General features: G+C 31.6%; 1 protein-coding gene across 1 annotated transcript in view; it reads left to right on the plus strand.

Annotated features, from left to right (window-relative positions):
* The window catches only part of LOC107442412 (hexosaminidase D), a 206,672-nt gene that overhangs the window by 52,934 nt on the left and 138,120 nt on the right, over positions 1-15,618 (plus strand). Inside the window, exon 2 of the mRNA XM_043043133.3 lies at positions 9,163-9,211. The gene's annotated coding sequence lies outside the window, so the exon portion shown is untranslated. The remainder of the gene's footprint in view (positions 1-9,162; positions 9,212-15,618) is intronic.

The following is a 15,618-nucleotide window of genomic DNA, read 5'->3' on the forward strand; positions in this document are numbered from 1 at the left end:
CCGTCAGTAGACGAGGGGGAAGAAATGAATAAAAGTTCATCAAGGTCAGAGGATTCATTTTCACAATCGGAAGAAAGTGAAACAGAGTGCGGTATTTATTTAATGTCGAATACTAATAAATTATGCAGTTCTAGTGATGAATATTCGGAGGCTAATAAATTTCGAGAAATGCAGAAAGATTGTTTAACTTTAAAGAACTCTTTTAAAGATGCTAGTTTGAAAAAGAATAATTTCTTTTTGCGAGATGATTTATTATTTCATAAAGATAAAATTTGTGGCGATACAATATATCAATTAGTATTACCTAAAATTTATAGGGATAAAGTTCTTCAATTAGCTCATAATGAGAATCATTTAGGAATACGAAAAACTAAGGAACGCATAAAATTATCTTTTTATTGGCCTAATGTTTCAAAAGATGTTGAAAATTATTGTAAAACTTGCAAAAATTGTCAATTAAAAAGTCCGGAGCGAAAATCTGATAAAATTCCTATAACCCCTGTCGTTAGAGCTCCATATCCTTTTCACACGGTAAATATAGATTTAATTGGAGAAATTGTTCCACCCTCAGGTAGAAAACATAAATATTGTTTATGTTTAATTGATCAAAATTCTAGATGGCCCGAAGTCGTCCCACTAAAAAATTTGTCTGCTAAGACAACATGCGATGCCCTTTTAGAGATATTCATGCGTACCGGAATTCCAGAAGTAATTTGCAGTGACCAGGGTACTAATTTTACTTCGCAATTGACGAAAGAATTTGAAAATAGGTTAGGAGCAAGTCCTCGATTTTCCACCCCATCTTACCCAGCTTCCAATGGTTTAATAGAAAAATGGAATAGGGTATTTAAACAGATGTTACACCATGTTATCCGTTCAGATCCTACCGATTGGGATAAACATATTCCATATTTACTTTTTGCGTACCGCGAAGTACCAAATTGTACGACGGGAATATCTCCTTTTAAACTTATGTATGGACGCGAAGCTAGAGGCCCTTTGTCAGTTCTAAAATCTTCTTGGTCAGGTGAGATTCCATTACCCTTAAATCTTAGCAATTCGGCTGTAGATTATTTACAGGAATTAAAAATAAATTTAGAAAAGGCGGCAGATCTCGCTTCTTTGACTACAACTAAGAAACAAAATTCTTACGCTCATTATTTTAATCGAAGTACAAGAATGAAAGAGTTTAAGAAAGGTGAATTAGTCTATTTACTCATTCCGGATTCTTCGAATGAACTGTACGCAAGATGGACGGGACCAGGCGAAATAATAGAACGAGTTAATCCTAATTCATATAAGGTTAAATTACCAGATGGCAATGTGCGACATATTCATGCTAACAAAATCAGACATTTTCATGCTAGAACACAAACCGTGGGAGTTATTTTTGAAGATGATGTTGAATTTGGTGAAATTCATCCTACACCAATTATAACACCTTCGTTAGGAAAAGATGACATTGAGGTAAATGTTAGTCATTTAGAAGAAAGTAAACAAACAGAGTTGCTTGAACTTTTGCACAAGCATGCATCATTATTCTCCGGTAAAGTACAAGTAGCTAATGTAGGTGAACATAAAATTCGATTAATACCAGGTGCTGAGAGGAAGAAACCCTACATTTACAAAATCCCCGAATCTTTAAAGACTGAAGTTGACAAACAAATTTCGGAATTAGAAAATCTAGGTCTTATTGAGCCCAGTGAAGCAGACATTGCGTACCCAGTAGTTTGCGTGGCAAAGAAGGATGGTAGTATGCGTTTATGCATCGATTTCAGACATTTAAATGCTGTAACAAAACCTTTTGATTACCCAATGGAAAATTCATCAGATCTCATCAACCAAATTGGACATGCTAAAATTATAACTTGCCTAGATGTATTAAAAGGGTACTGGGAAATTCCTTTAGAAGAGGAAAGCCGTGATCTTACTTCATTTAAAACTCATCGAGCCCAATATAGATGGAAGGTAATGCCATTTGGTCTCCGCAACGCAGCAGCTTCTTTTCAGAAAGTGATGAACAGTGCTTTAAGTGAATATCGTGAATTCTGCAAAGCATATCTCGATGATATAGCTATATTTTCTTGTGACTGGGATACACATCTTAAACAATTAGATATGGTACTGTCTAAATTAACTGATCTAAAATTCACTGTTAATGTCAAGAAATGTGTTTTCGCAAAAACACAAATCAAGTATTTAGGTCATATTATAGGAGATGGTAGACATGAACCAGATCCTGAAAAGCTTCGTGCTATTGAAATCATCGAAACACCTAAAACCAAGTCAGCTTTAAAAAGTGCTTTAGGTCTCTTTAATTATTATAGAAATTATATACAAAACTATGCTGAGATAGCAAAACCACTGACTGATTTAACCAAAAAGAAAGTTCCAGAGCTTATTCCTTGGACTGACGTAGAGGAATTATCCTTCCAAAAACTAAAGAAGAAGTTGATTGAAGCTCCTTCTCTTTATACTCCAGATCCTAAAAAACCGTATGTTATACAGTGTGATGCAAGTTCCTATGGTGTTGGTGCTTGCTTATCCCAAAGAGATGATAACGGTCAACTTTGCCCCATCAGTTTTGCTAGCCAAAAACTGAACAAAGTGCAACAGAACTGGGCTACGATTGAACGTGAAGCGTATGCTGTAGTATGGTCGATTAAAAAGTTCGAAAATTACGTATTTGGTGCGAATATTGACATTATAACTGATCATAATCCTTTAATATTTTTACAGAAGTCAGCACCCCAATCTGCTAAGTTGCAACGGTGGGCTTTAGCTCTCCAAAGGTACAATATTCATATCACACACTGCCCAGGTGCTCAGTTAAAAAATGCTGATGGTCTATCAAGACTAGTAAGTGATTAAATGTTTTGCGTACTTATTAAAAAACAATCTAACATATATGATAACCTGTTTTATAACGAGGCTTCTTTTCATCTGTAAATATATATATGAGTATTATTGAAATTGAATATCTATTGCAATATCGTATCAATTGTATCAAGGATTCTTTTCATCTGTAATTGTTTATATATACCAGTTTTATAGAAATTTGATTTGTATATATTATGTGTTATAACCAGGCAACTATACATCTGTCATAGTTCTACTATTTTCATTTCGCATATTTTATGTGTAAGTAATTGTAACAAGTATTCTATTCATATGTTTTATTTACAATTAAGTGTTTAATATATTTTTATATATATATTATCCTTTTGTGTGGATCAGATTTCGCTATACCAGGTGTAGCGCAATCTTGTCGGGGGGGTGTCATGCCTCCATGTTGTGATGGCGCTGTCATCAAGGTAGATGTTGTAAAAAGACAGAGGAGGGAACGCTCTGATGGAGAGCGGAAGCGAATTGTTTAGGTGGATTGGTTATATTAATTTTCTTCAAAATTCGTTTTTTTTTTCTTTGTTAATAAATATTTGTGTTGTTAACTGGTTACCATTTATTTGGCCAATTGTGATTTTGGGAAATATCTGAGTGAAGAAGGGAAAAGGAGGAAAAATTATACATAATATCACAGATGAGTTCCCCCCCTTTTTTTTCCCAATTTAATAAAAAGAAAAATTTCGCCTTTCCAAAGATATGTCCGCTTTTTCGAATGCCCTGGAAAGAAAAAGACTCGTTTGTTCCGTTTTTTCCTACTTATTTAAAACGTGATTTGAAATTGCATCCACTTGATTTAAAATCACGCATCGCTATTCGTAATCACGTACTTTAAAAATATCTCACCGATTTTTAAAAAAAATACACCGCGATTCATTGTCACGCAATTTAAAAAAAATTCACGCTGGAATCCATATTCCTCAATAATAAGAATTATAATATTAGTTGTTTAACTGTGATTATTGTAATAAATTAATTGCATTGTGGTTAAGTAAAAATACTACTATCTTAAACTAGATTAAATTGAAAATCTAAAAACCCAGAAATAAATAAATTTGATACACCCAATATCTTAAAGGCGCAATCAAGGAAAGAGTAATACTTCGTGTTATGCAGACTAAAGCAAGAACCGACGTGAAATAAAATACAAATGAAACTACATAAATTGACATAATATAGGTTCAGTTCTGTAAATCAATATAATTTTTATATAAAATTAAAACATATTATTTCGTTACATATATCTAAAGTTTAAAAAATAATTAATGAATTTTATTTTTCCTTGATAATCGTGCATATTGTTATGCTCGTTCAACGAAAATTAATTCTGACCAGCTTGGCGCCGGTGTATAAACTTAATACGACCGCAAAGGGTTAAATTAAGATGAACTTCCAATTAGTGGGAACCGGTGGGATGCTGGAAAGATTATTAACTTAATTATTAGAATTTTATTAAAATATATTGTAATGACTCCCAAAAATCAAATTCAGAAAGAAGTTATATTTTAATTTAATCTGTTGCGCCCTGAGGTCCCCCCAAATCCCCTCACACCTGTTTCTTATCACCCCATTGTTATTCCTATAACATCATTAACATCTAATCATTCACATACAACCTTCCATATATATATATATATATATATATATATATATATATATATATATATATATATATATATATATATATATATATATATATATATATATATATATATATATATACAAGAAAACACGAAGAAAGTTAAGAAAAACAGTAAGTTTCATTTATTGCGCTTAAGCTGCAAGTAAACAGAACCCATTAGATAAGTTCAAAATGAAGAATAAAACAAAGAGAAATTAAAGACGTATGAAAAAAGGGGGAAATAATAAGTAATAAGTAAAAAAATAACAAACAGCAGCTAGAACGACACTTTAAAACCCTCTTGTTACACTCAATTTGCGCTTTTGTTTTCGTATTTTGTAATCTGGCAACCTTTCTGCGAAAACATTTTTAAATCATTCTTGAAAAATTTCCTTCCATGTAAGTTGATCTGATTTCGCTACTCGCTTTATAATACATTTTTACTGTTTTTTCTTTTTATTTTATTTTATTTTCTGTTTTTACATGTTATTTTTACTTTTTGTGTTCTATTTTATTTGTTGTAATTTTTATAAAAAAATTATCAGAAAGCACTCTGTTTTACGGATATAATCGTGTGGGCTGATGAAAAGATTATATCTTTTTTCCGGTTTTTTAAATAAAATTTTATCCCTTTTTTTTTCTTTTTTTTTTTTAAGCTGTTGTTTGTTATTTTTTTACTTATTACTTATTATTTCCCCCTTTTTTCATATGTCTTTAATTTCTCTTTGTTTTATTCTTCATTTTGAACTTATATATATATATATATATATATATATATATATATGAAAGGTTGTATATGAATGATTAGATGTTAATGACGTTGTATCCATTATTAAATACTCTATACAAAGTATGGAGTCCTTTATTTATAAGAACCTATCTTAATAAATAATCCGCTTCAAATTTTTGAAAATAATTCTTCAAAATATCAGACTTTTAAGCTCTTTCATAGAAGAGGGGGAAAAAACGTTTAATTAATGAGTTCCTGAGTTAAGCTCTGTCCTTATAAAGTTGATGTAGTACCTGTTTCATTGCTTCATTTTATTTTTTCCTCTAAGCTAAAAGAAACTTTTTAAAAGCGTGTCCGCAAATTGCTGCATGTGCTTAACTAGTTCACAATGTCATTATCGACTGGCCTGCGTTTTGTTACACAGTTTGGAAAAGAGCTTTCTCTTTTGTGTCTTTACAATTCCGCCATCGTTAAAAGTTCGATCATTAATTAAAACAAATAAAGTCTCTGGACTCAATAAAGAAGGGGGTGGGTGGACTCTTGGCAGTTTTAAAGTGAAATTTCGTGTTGCTTATCAATCTTGAGAAATCGATTCCATTCTCCCCTTGGAATGGTATTTCTGGATTTTAGAATGTCAACCTATTCTTCACGAGAGAGGTGCCAACTGTTTTTCATTTTCATCGCCATGGCATTAAAATAGTACAAAACAGGGTTAACAAGTTTTCGACGCGTATCAATTTTTTTGGTTTATAAAAGGAGGTAAAGCCCTTAGAAAACCTGGTGTCAAAAGCTGAAAATTAATGTACTGGTTCAAATATTATTATCTGTCCCGCAGTTGACTTATCGTTTAGACACGGTTCCCAGAAGATCATCGAAGTCAAGCATCACTGTCTGTGGTCTTAATGCGGGATGACAACCACTTTGATCAGAGTGCGCAGGGACAGAGGATGTGCAGTATTGGTCCTCGTTAAACTGTTCTATCGTATTGTGTTCGTTAACTGTTAAACTGTTTTTTATACGCAAGAACCTTAACTCAACTCGAGGAACTGCTTTACATTATATCAATGGATCATTATATCTCTTCTTCCCCTGTGTATATTATTTGAGCGGTCTGCCGAAGCGGGGAGCCATCCCCTCCCGCAGAGGATCAAAATTGTGATGGCATGTCTTCGAGTCGCCAATAGCCCATTGTGCAACTCTTGTACGTAAATAAACTACATCTATTATTATTCATCTTGGTTGGTGTCGTATCCTCTATTGAATCATATTTTATGGTGTGATTGAATAGTTTTTGTTATTTCTATGGCATTAAATGAATACAAATCCTCTTCTGTGGGGTAGTTTAAGAGGTGAAGGCCTGCAGCGACTGCAGGGCAGTTAAAAACATGATATGGTGTCAGTTCCACATTAAGACAGTTGCCACAGTTTCATATCTTAAATAGCACATTGCATGTGACTTTTAATGTTAAATTACTCCTTTTGTTACGCCAATGAACTTACGTTAAAAAGAGAATTAAGTTTTCATTAGTTTAAATTTTTGTGTAAAACAATGTTTATCACTACTATTTTAACTGTTATGAATTGCTAGAATTTCGAGATTGGCAGCTCTACCTTTTTTTTTTTTTTTTTTTTGTAGTTTATGCTTTACAAAAGTTTGTTGCTATTTGACTTCATAGTCAAAACGTAAAGATTTGTCACACTTCTTGTTCATGATCGATGGAGGCCGCCTTCTGCACTTGGCTAGAAATTAAGATTTCCTTTTTTAAACAGGAACTTGCAGAATTCGCCAAGTAATAGAATCGGTTGTATGTCTTTTCTCTACGAAGATAGATGAAAATGTTTAAAGGGACCATTCTCACTGTATGCGGAAAATTCGTGTCTGCGAATGAGAACCTGATTGTTGCAATTCCCGCATAAAACTCGCCAACCAGGTTCTCGTCCGCATCTTTCAATTCGCATGCAATGAGAATGACCCTTAAATTGTAGAGGCTCTGTCCGTCAACTAATTTTCAATCCAGCGAACTTAAACGACTTGCTTTCTTTTTTGGACATTTTCTTCTTGGCTGCAGTAGGTCCCAATTATTAGACAAGATTTTATTAGTTTTAAAATTTGTTTCCTAAAAAAAATAATCAAGAATCACGTTTTTTTTTTTATTTAAAAAAAAAGCCAAACAGTGGAGCGGTTCGTTAAAAGTCGCTGAATTGGAAAATCGCTGCTCGTCAAGCCTCTATTATACTGGAACCAGTTTCTCATGGTGTATTAGAAAATTCTCCGGTTTATGTATATTTTTCAAAACTCCGTAAAACGGAAAATGTTTTTGTAAATGTTCTAATAGAAATTTACTTTCCAAATATCATTTTTTTTTTCTAATTGAGAACTTAGTTTTCAGATCTGTTTTTAAATATTTATATTTTTGTGATCATGAGAATTTTTTAACTGATATGGAATTCAAAAATAAGCTACAACTTTCTTTCAGTGTGAGTTGGTTTTTTTTTTAATTGTGCTTCCCTTTGGTGATTATATAATAAAAAAAAATTCTCGAAGCATTCCTATCAGAAAAATATTTTATTTATTGCGCAATAGTAACGTAATTTCAATGATTTTCGATTTTCCAGGTCTGCGCAACAAAATAAAATAGGTTCATAAATTTTTTACATCGAATAAGGCTGCATTTTTGAAAACTGTGTGTTTTTTTTCTTTTTTTGTAATAGAAATATCTTATTGTTTAAACCAGGGGACAAACCAACAGTTGTTTTTTTCCCTAAAAAAAGAAGAAAAAAAAATACCATTTTGTTTCGGTAAAGATTATTGCTATAAGCGAAAAAAGTTTCGTCGTTGTCCGGTTGTACGATTTCCTTTATTTTTGCCATTAATCTTGTTACGTAACAGCAAACCTTTTGTTTGTTTTTTCAAATACACATAACTCGTTGAGAAAGAACAATGTATTTTTTTTTCTTTCTGTTTACAATGACCCTCCCAAAAAGCGCGCACCAGATTTGTGATTTATTAATCCTCTTTTAAGATAAGAGGGGCATTTTTATGTTTTCTTACCCTTGTAAGAGACAATCAATCTTATTTTCTTTTACGAATGAGTTTAGAATTTTCTTTGAGAAAGTGGAGGCATTAGTTTATCCTTTTTTTGTTGTTGTTGTTTTGTTTACCATGCCCTCCTAAGTTTTTATGGTTTTTCTTTTGAACTTTTGTTTTGATAAAGGTGGCAACGGTATAGGACGCGAAATGATCGATTTCTTTCTATCTTCTCGTAGAAAAAAAAACTGCTTTTTTTATTATTATTGTTTTCCTTTCGATGATGGCAGAATCGATTTGGAGAGAATTTCCTAGGCAAATAGTTCGCCATCTAATTAAGAGTTCGAGTTCTGTCTTGAGGAAGGAGAAGGTGAGGAAATTCAATTTTAAGATAGTTACTGGCGTTTAATATTTCTTTGGCGAGCAGAATTATAATCGATTTCTGGGCAAATCATAAATCAAAATTTTCACCCTCGCCAACTTACTGATTGTTTGGAATTCTATCTTTATGGATATTTTCTTAGTGAATTACACACAAATAAGCCATGGGTTGGAATCAATCGATACCTATTTTATACTTTTACTGTGTGTATACTTTTATTTTTATATTGGGTTTAATGATGTTTTAATCCTATAATAAAAGTTATTATTTCAATTTAATTTCATAAACCTTAAACATGCAGTAGTTCATATAGTATAAAGTAATTATTTGCTGTTTCTTTGCAGATTGCAGGCATCTGCAGACTTTCAAAGACTTAACCAAATCTCTTGAAAAAATATCGTAATGTTATTTATAATAAAAATTTTATGTTTAATCTTTTAATAAAGATTTACATGCTTGAAATAATGCTTTATTGAAATTAAATTTTATTTTATTTTCAGGATCAAACCCAAATATTAAATTTTTGGCATGATACTTTGTCTTCATCAGGTAAGTTTATTTAAATTCTCACAAAATTTTTATTGGAAAATAAGTCTGTTATGAATCACTGATATTGTATTCTGATTTTGTATGGTTTCTTTAATCAGCACTTTCTCGATTGATCGAGAATATATACCCGTTTTGTAAACAATCAGTACACGACCGACCAGAAAGATCTCCCCGTTTTGCGATAGTTAAAAATGCTATTTCTTAAGAGAAAAAGTCTATTTGCGCGAGTCTATGTACAGAATCTTTTTCCAAGATAAATAGGCGAGTACATACACCAATATACAGACTTATATATTCTTTGCAAACACTGCTCTGAAATTTTTCTAAATTATTTTTTTAAGCTTTTTCAAATCGGTGTAAAAATGTATGCTATCAGTCATTTTGCTGTTTCTCAAGACTAATTGAAAAAAAATCTTCATATTTTCTATCCAGCGTGACATTTTTGAAATTTATTGCAGTGAGAGAAAACTTTGGGCCAAGGCGCAAAATGTCCACTTACCAGCTCGCCATTGGCAATCGAAAATTTAAGGTTTGTCTTAAAATTTTATGTTTCGAATCAAACTACCATTCTTATTTTTCCCAGAGTCGGTGTTTTTGTGCAAAATCTGGGTAAAGCATCTGGACATAACTTCGGCTCATTTACGAGACTGCAGCACTCAGAATTCTCTAGAATGATTTATTCAGAATTTCTATAATTGGACCCCCCCCCAATATATTTTGAATTATAGAAACGGAATTTTAGTGCGGAAAACAGCGGTATACAAACATGAAGTATTATAAAGTATGAGAAAGTTTCTGATGTTTTCTTACTTTAATGATATGTGGATGATTGAAACCTTATGGCAACTTTACTTTAAATAAATATCATCTTTATTTATTTTTTGCAATAAATATATTTAAATTTTTATACATATTTTTGTTGTTTTGGTAAACGAAAATTCTCTCATACTACATCTGTTAAAATCTTAGCCCGGCTTACCTTTAGAGCTGAAATTTCATGCCCTACTTTAGACTAATGATAAAATATATCGTGTTTTGTTCAATATGCAATTTTTAACTAGGCTAGAATGCCATGGCTAGTTGTATAGCCTTATTAAAGGTTTATTGCGATTAACCCAAGCAAATTCAGTCAAATGAATCTTCGCATGCGTCCCCATTAACTTTTAAAGCATATGTGCTGATTGTAATTAGCCTAAAAACATTTGGCTGATGCTGCAAGTTTTTGGCAGATTTGATGTAGAAGAAATTTGTTTTCGTCATTTCTTGCTGAACTTGTTCTTATCCATGGGGCAACCTGCGTAATGGGGGCCATTACAGTTTTTAATTCCTAAGAAATTTGAAATTTAATTGCATCATTTTTCGATCATTTTTTTCTAGAAATTCAACACAAAGACGGGAAAATAAGATTCATTATAGTTTTGCACTCAAGATCGCATTGTGAGACTGCGTGAAACACCAAAATTTCAGTTTGGGTTGTTTCTTTGACCTTTTATCGTAAATATTTTTTTCTCATTGTGACTGTTACTGCGATGTTATTTTGCTCACCGATATTGGTTTTTAGGACCTGATTGCAATGCAAAACCGGATGTATTATTTCCTTCGGATAGTCAATTTACACTGGAAAAAGACTCTAAGAAAGCGCTTTTGTGGTGAAAAAGATGGCATAAGAAGCCATTATTAGTATACACAACGCCAATGGGGCGGAGCCTGTTAACTGTTTTCTTTTTGAATGTTTGCCTCATAACGGTCCTCATTACTAAGGTGATTTCCGAAGCACAGAAAGAGGTTGCACAGTTTCTATTACATAATGAATTTTGCTTTGTATATTTATGAGGAAGGAAAAACCTTCTCACGCTTCAGAACCGGTTTTTATTTATACTCAGAGCAAAGAAGAGGCTTTTATGAGGAAAATATTTATGCTTTGGTTGTAAGCTAAGGTAGCAGTTTACTTAGCGACGTCAAGAAATGAAAACTTGATTAGTTGTCCATTAATATTAGTCATATATTTTGTAACGCGTATGGAATATCTGGTAATTGTTCTTTTCTAATATATTTATTAAACTATTTATAGTCTGTTTCATTTTTGTGGATTATTTAAAATGTGTTATTGTTAAGGTTTCTCTTCGTGTTACCCAGAGTACTGTAGGAAGTTGATTCCCGGAATGTATAAAAAATGAGCTTCTTAAATCGCCTAAATTATGTTATCTCGTTTGACCGTTGGGTGGCGCTGCTAAGCACATTCTGATTAAAATAAAAAATTATCGTTGTGACTGCTATTAATATTTCATGCATTTTAGAGTTCAGGGTTGTAAAAAACATTAAAAATGGGTCACATAGTATAACCAATTACTGTGTTTTAATACACATTACACGGAGCTATTGATGCAATGCATGAAAATTTACATGTTAAGTGCTGCACTATGGATAAGATTCAAAAACTTAATTTGTTCAAAATCCCCTGCCAAGGGATTGAATCTTATCTTTGAGCTTTTTGTAAATTATTGATCAAATCTTTGATGACGCTTCATCCTATATTCATTCCCTTTGTCGAACCGAAATGATCATTCTCTGCATGAAACAAAGAAGCAATCAATATCTTCGTCTGATAAATCACAGTTGGGCGAAACAAACTGTTCCATCGCATTTAATCTTAAAAATCGGGGTTTCAGATGTCAAACAATTTTCGTGAATCATTTAATTTGTCTTTCCGCGATCGAAAACTGTCTTTCATACCTTTTATGTTCTTTAGGGATTGGAATTTCACAAAAAGGATTAAAAGTTATGATGCCATCAAAGCGAGATAAAAGTTTGATTTCAAAAGAGACTAGTAGGATCTAGTTCCGCCCCATCAAGCTTCAAAAGATAAGCCTTTTCAAACTTAATAATGCATCGTTTTCTCGACTTTTACGAAACCGCACAAGAAGTAATTCCACTAATGAATATTTGTTCCCTCGTTTTGTTCTTTTAGCCTGTTCTAAAGACGCCTGAATTTTCTCCACTTACGCCTTTTCCATCAACTAATTAGTGCCTTTTTTGTGATGGCGGATTAGATGTCTTGCAGATGATGGGTTCTTTTTTGCTTTGTGGGAGTGGACCGTGTCTCTTAACAATAATTTCCTTATTTGGTTTCGATTTATCATTTTTTTGTCCTTTACTCTTTTTGACTTAGCTCCACTCAAGGTCGAATTTCTTTAACTGCCTAATTTAGATGATTAGCCTTCCCTTTAAGGCTTTTGTATTTCCAATAAATTTATTTCATTTATTTATTGAATATATTTTAATCTTTTTCTTTAGATATTCATCACATATCAAGGAAACGTTAATTCTTTTCTAGTATTTTTAAGGCTTCTTTACGATAATATTCTTTTGGCAGGGAGGGCAAGTTTTTTCCAACTCAAGTGGAAAAAGCTCTTTGTTTTTCAAAAAGGAAATATCTTTAAGACAATTTTTTATACAGTTTATAATTTAGTTTAAATAATAATGGGTTTAATAATTTAATGTAAATAATAATACTAGGTTAATTAACTATTACTAGGTTAAAAAATTTAGTTTAAATAATAATATTTTAGTTTAAATAATAAATAGTATTAATTTCCGAACCATTTAATGTATGATTTTTAAATAAGGAAAACTAAAAAGCAATAATTGGAAAGGTAACTAAATTTAGTGAATTTCTTAAGAAATTAAAATATCATTAATTCTTCAATATTTTACATAAATTAATATTGTAAAATATATTTTTTTAATGACTTAATAGTCAAATATATAATTATATAGTCTGCTTATTTAAACTATCATAAAATCTGCAGTACTGTAAATCACATACAGAATTTGCAATTACAAATAGCAAACTAATTTCTATAAACGCTAAACATGAGTACTCAAAATGCTATATAGATATTCTTAAAAATTCAAATTATGTATGAAACTAAAAATAATTTTATTGAAACAGTCTTTTTTTTTTTTTTTTTTTTTTTTTTTAGAAAAAAACTGATGTGAGAAACTTTTTCTACTTTCTGGTACTATAATAAATTTAACTTGTTTTAATTTATACTATCCTTATACTTCTTGCTAAACAATTGCTTTGGTGATTTTTAGTTTCTTCAAGTTTCTTTTGGTTTTTCAGTTTTTACAAAAGTTCTGGAAAAAAAAAAAAAAAAAAAAAAAGGGTTTCCGGACAAGATGCCATCGCAGGCTATCGGAATATTATTTGAAAAATGGCTGTTCCCAATTTTAGATTAAGAATCGGACACGACTGCTTGACTAAAAATGTTGCTTAAATAAGGATAGTGAACTCTCCATTATATAATTTTCTACTAGCTGCTTTTGGCGACCAGCTTGGTCACGTTTCATAACTATCTGGCGCAACATCTAAACGTTTATGGTAACCAAGTCGAATGCACAGCACTATAGTATTTAAATATTGTAATTCTTCAACCCCTCTTCCAATCCTAACACCATAATTAGTTTTGAAAAATATGATAACCAAATATTTTCACAGTCTTGCTGTTGCGCAAGCGGAAGTACTTTTTATAAGCGATGAAGTAGATAATTTATTTTTCTGGAATTTGAAAACGATAATAAATTGCAAAACGATGGGTGATCTAGTTGCGCAACCGATGTTTTTCAGTTTTTGATTTGTTCTTGAGTATGATATTTATTATTTGGTAGAACTGTTTATGTTTAAGATTATTAAAAAGTTAAGTTTTTAACGTTAGTATTGGTAGTTTTTTCAAACACAATGTGTTTTAATTATGTTCTAGTTCGTGATTTAATATTTCAGTTGTGTTTTTAATCAGTTCTAGTTCGTGTTTTAACAGAACTTTTATTTCAGTTTTAACTACTTTCAAGTGATGTCAAAGTTCTTTATGTATTGAATTTTAGTAATAATTTAAAATCGACCCGACAGCCATTAAATCATACAAACCACCTTAAGAATGAGTTCGGGGCATTTCAGCATAATACACAGCAGAAGTATTAAAATTATTTCCTTATCTGTTAAGAGATAAGATAGAAAACGCATTCCAATGCTCCATTACGTGCTGTACTACTTCCTCACGCACCTCAAGAGATTGAGCTACATGCATTTGCTCGAAAAAGGAATGATCCGTCACTAATAATTGGTTTGATAGTATGCGGCACCATAGCACCGGTTAAGTATGAAATTTCTACTGTAATTTTAGAAAGTATAAGTGTCAAATTCGTAATTAAGTTTTTATTTCTGTGCAAAAACAAAAGCATTCTAAACAAATACTTATCGTATAACTGTCTATTCAATGTTATGTAAACTATTAGTTATGACAACCTAGCAAAATGAATGCAAATAAATACATAACGCATAACTAATTTTTTAAATACTAAAATTGCTACTTAAGACAACCTAAAGAAGAAAAAAAATGAATAATAATTATAGTGTTGCCAATGGATAGAAATACATGCGTTTATGTTGCCACATAAAATATATATGTATATATATATATGTATAGATAAGACAGAAAAATAAATAAAAGCCTATCTACTTAGTCTGCTTGGGGCTGTGAACTCCGACTTACAATTGAATGGTGTTTATGTACTCTTTATTGGAGGGCCAGAGAGAGCATTTCCTGATCATACGGACTTCTGATATGGTGCTTCCAGCTTTCAAAGTTTTTATCCTAGAACTTCAGCGTTGTTTTTATTTGTTAAGATCTTTTGGTCATTTTTGTTGAAATGTCTTTCCTTTGTATTTTTATTGTATTTAAGTGTTCCTTTTGTTTGCATAGGAAGAGCATTTATTTGTACGGATTAAGTTTCTGTAAGGCTCCATCTAACTTTAGAAAGCCTACCTCTCTTATGGTAGCAAATTTAGACGCCAAACAATTCTGAATTTTTAAAGCTGCTGCTACATGAATTAATGAAACGAAGGTATAACAGTGAACTATCAATGGCGTAACAATTACTATTCGAGATCGCAACGCTCGAGTACGCCATCTAGCGGGAGACTGAAAATATCGGACATTAGTTCCCACAAAACCATTGTCAATGACGGACGCCATTTTATTAGCAGCAAATAAGAAGCAAAATTTCCCTAAGGAAAAGGTAGAACTTCTTGAAAAAACTAACCAGAACATGCCAAACATTGAAGCAGAACACGCCAAGCATTTGAAGAACAATTTCTCAATAATTTTTACCTTTCTATTACCAACAACATAACTTCCAATTTCATGATCACTTGCTGTTACAGATTGTGTGTACTAGGGTAAAATAATTTTTCTGTCTTCAATTCATTACAAATTAAAGTGAAATCAGCATTGCTTTCGTCATTCCAATGAATAAATAAGAATTCAGAATATGCACAGAACTGTATATAATAGTTATAGAATATTGTTCTTCTTTATAGAATAGTATATACATTTCTGTATCTATAT

This window comes from Parasteatoda tepidariorum, chromosome 2 (assembly GCF_982258835.1).
Source record: "Parasteatoda tepidariorum strain Cologne lab strain chromosome 2, Ptep-v5.0, whole genome shotgun sequence".
Lineage (NCBI taxonomy): Eukaryota > Metazoa > Arthropoda > Arachnida > Araneae > Theridiidae > Parasteatoda > Parasteatoda tepidariorum.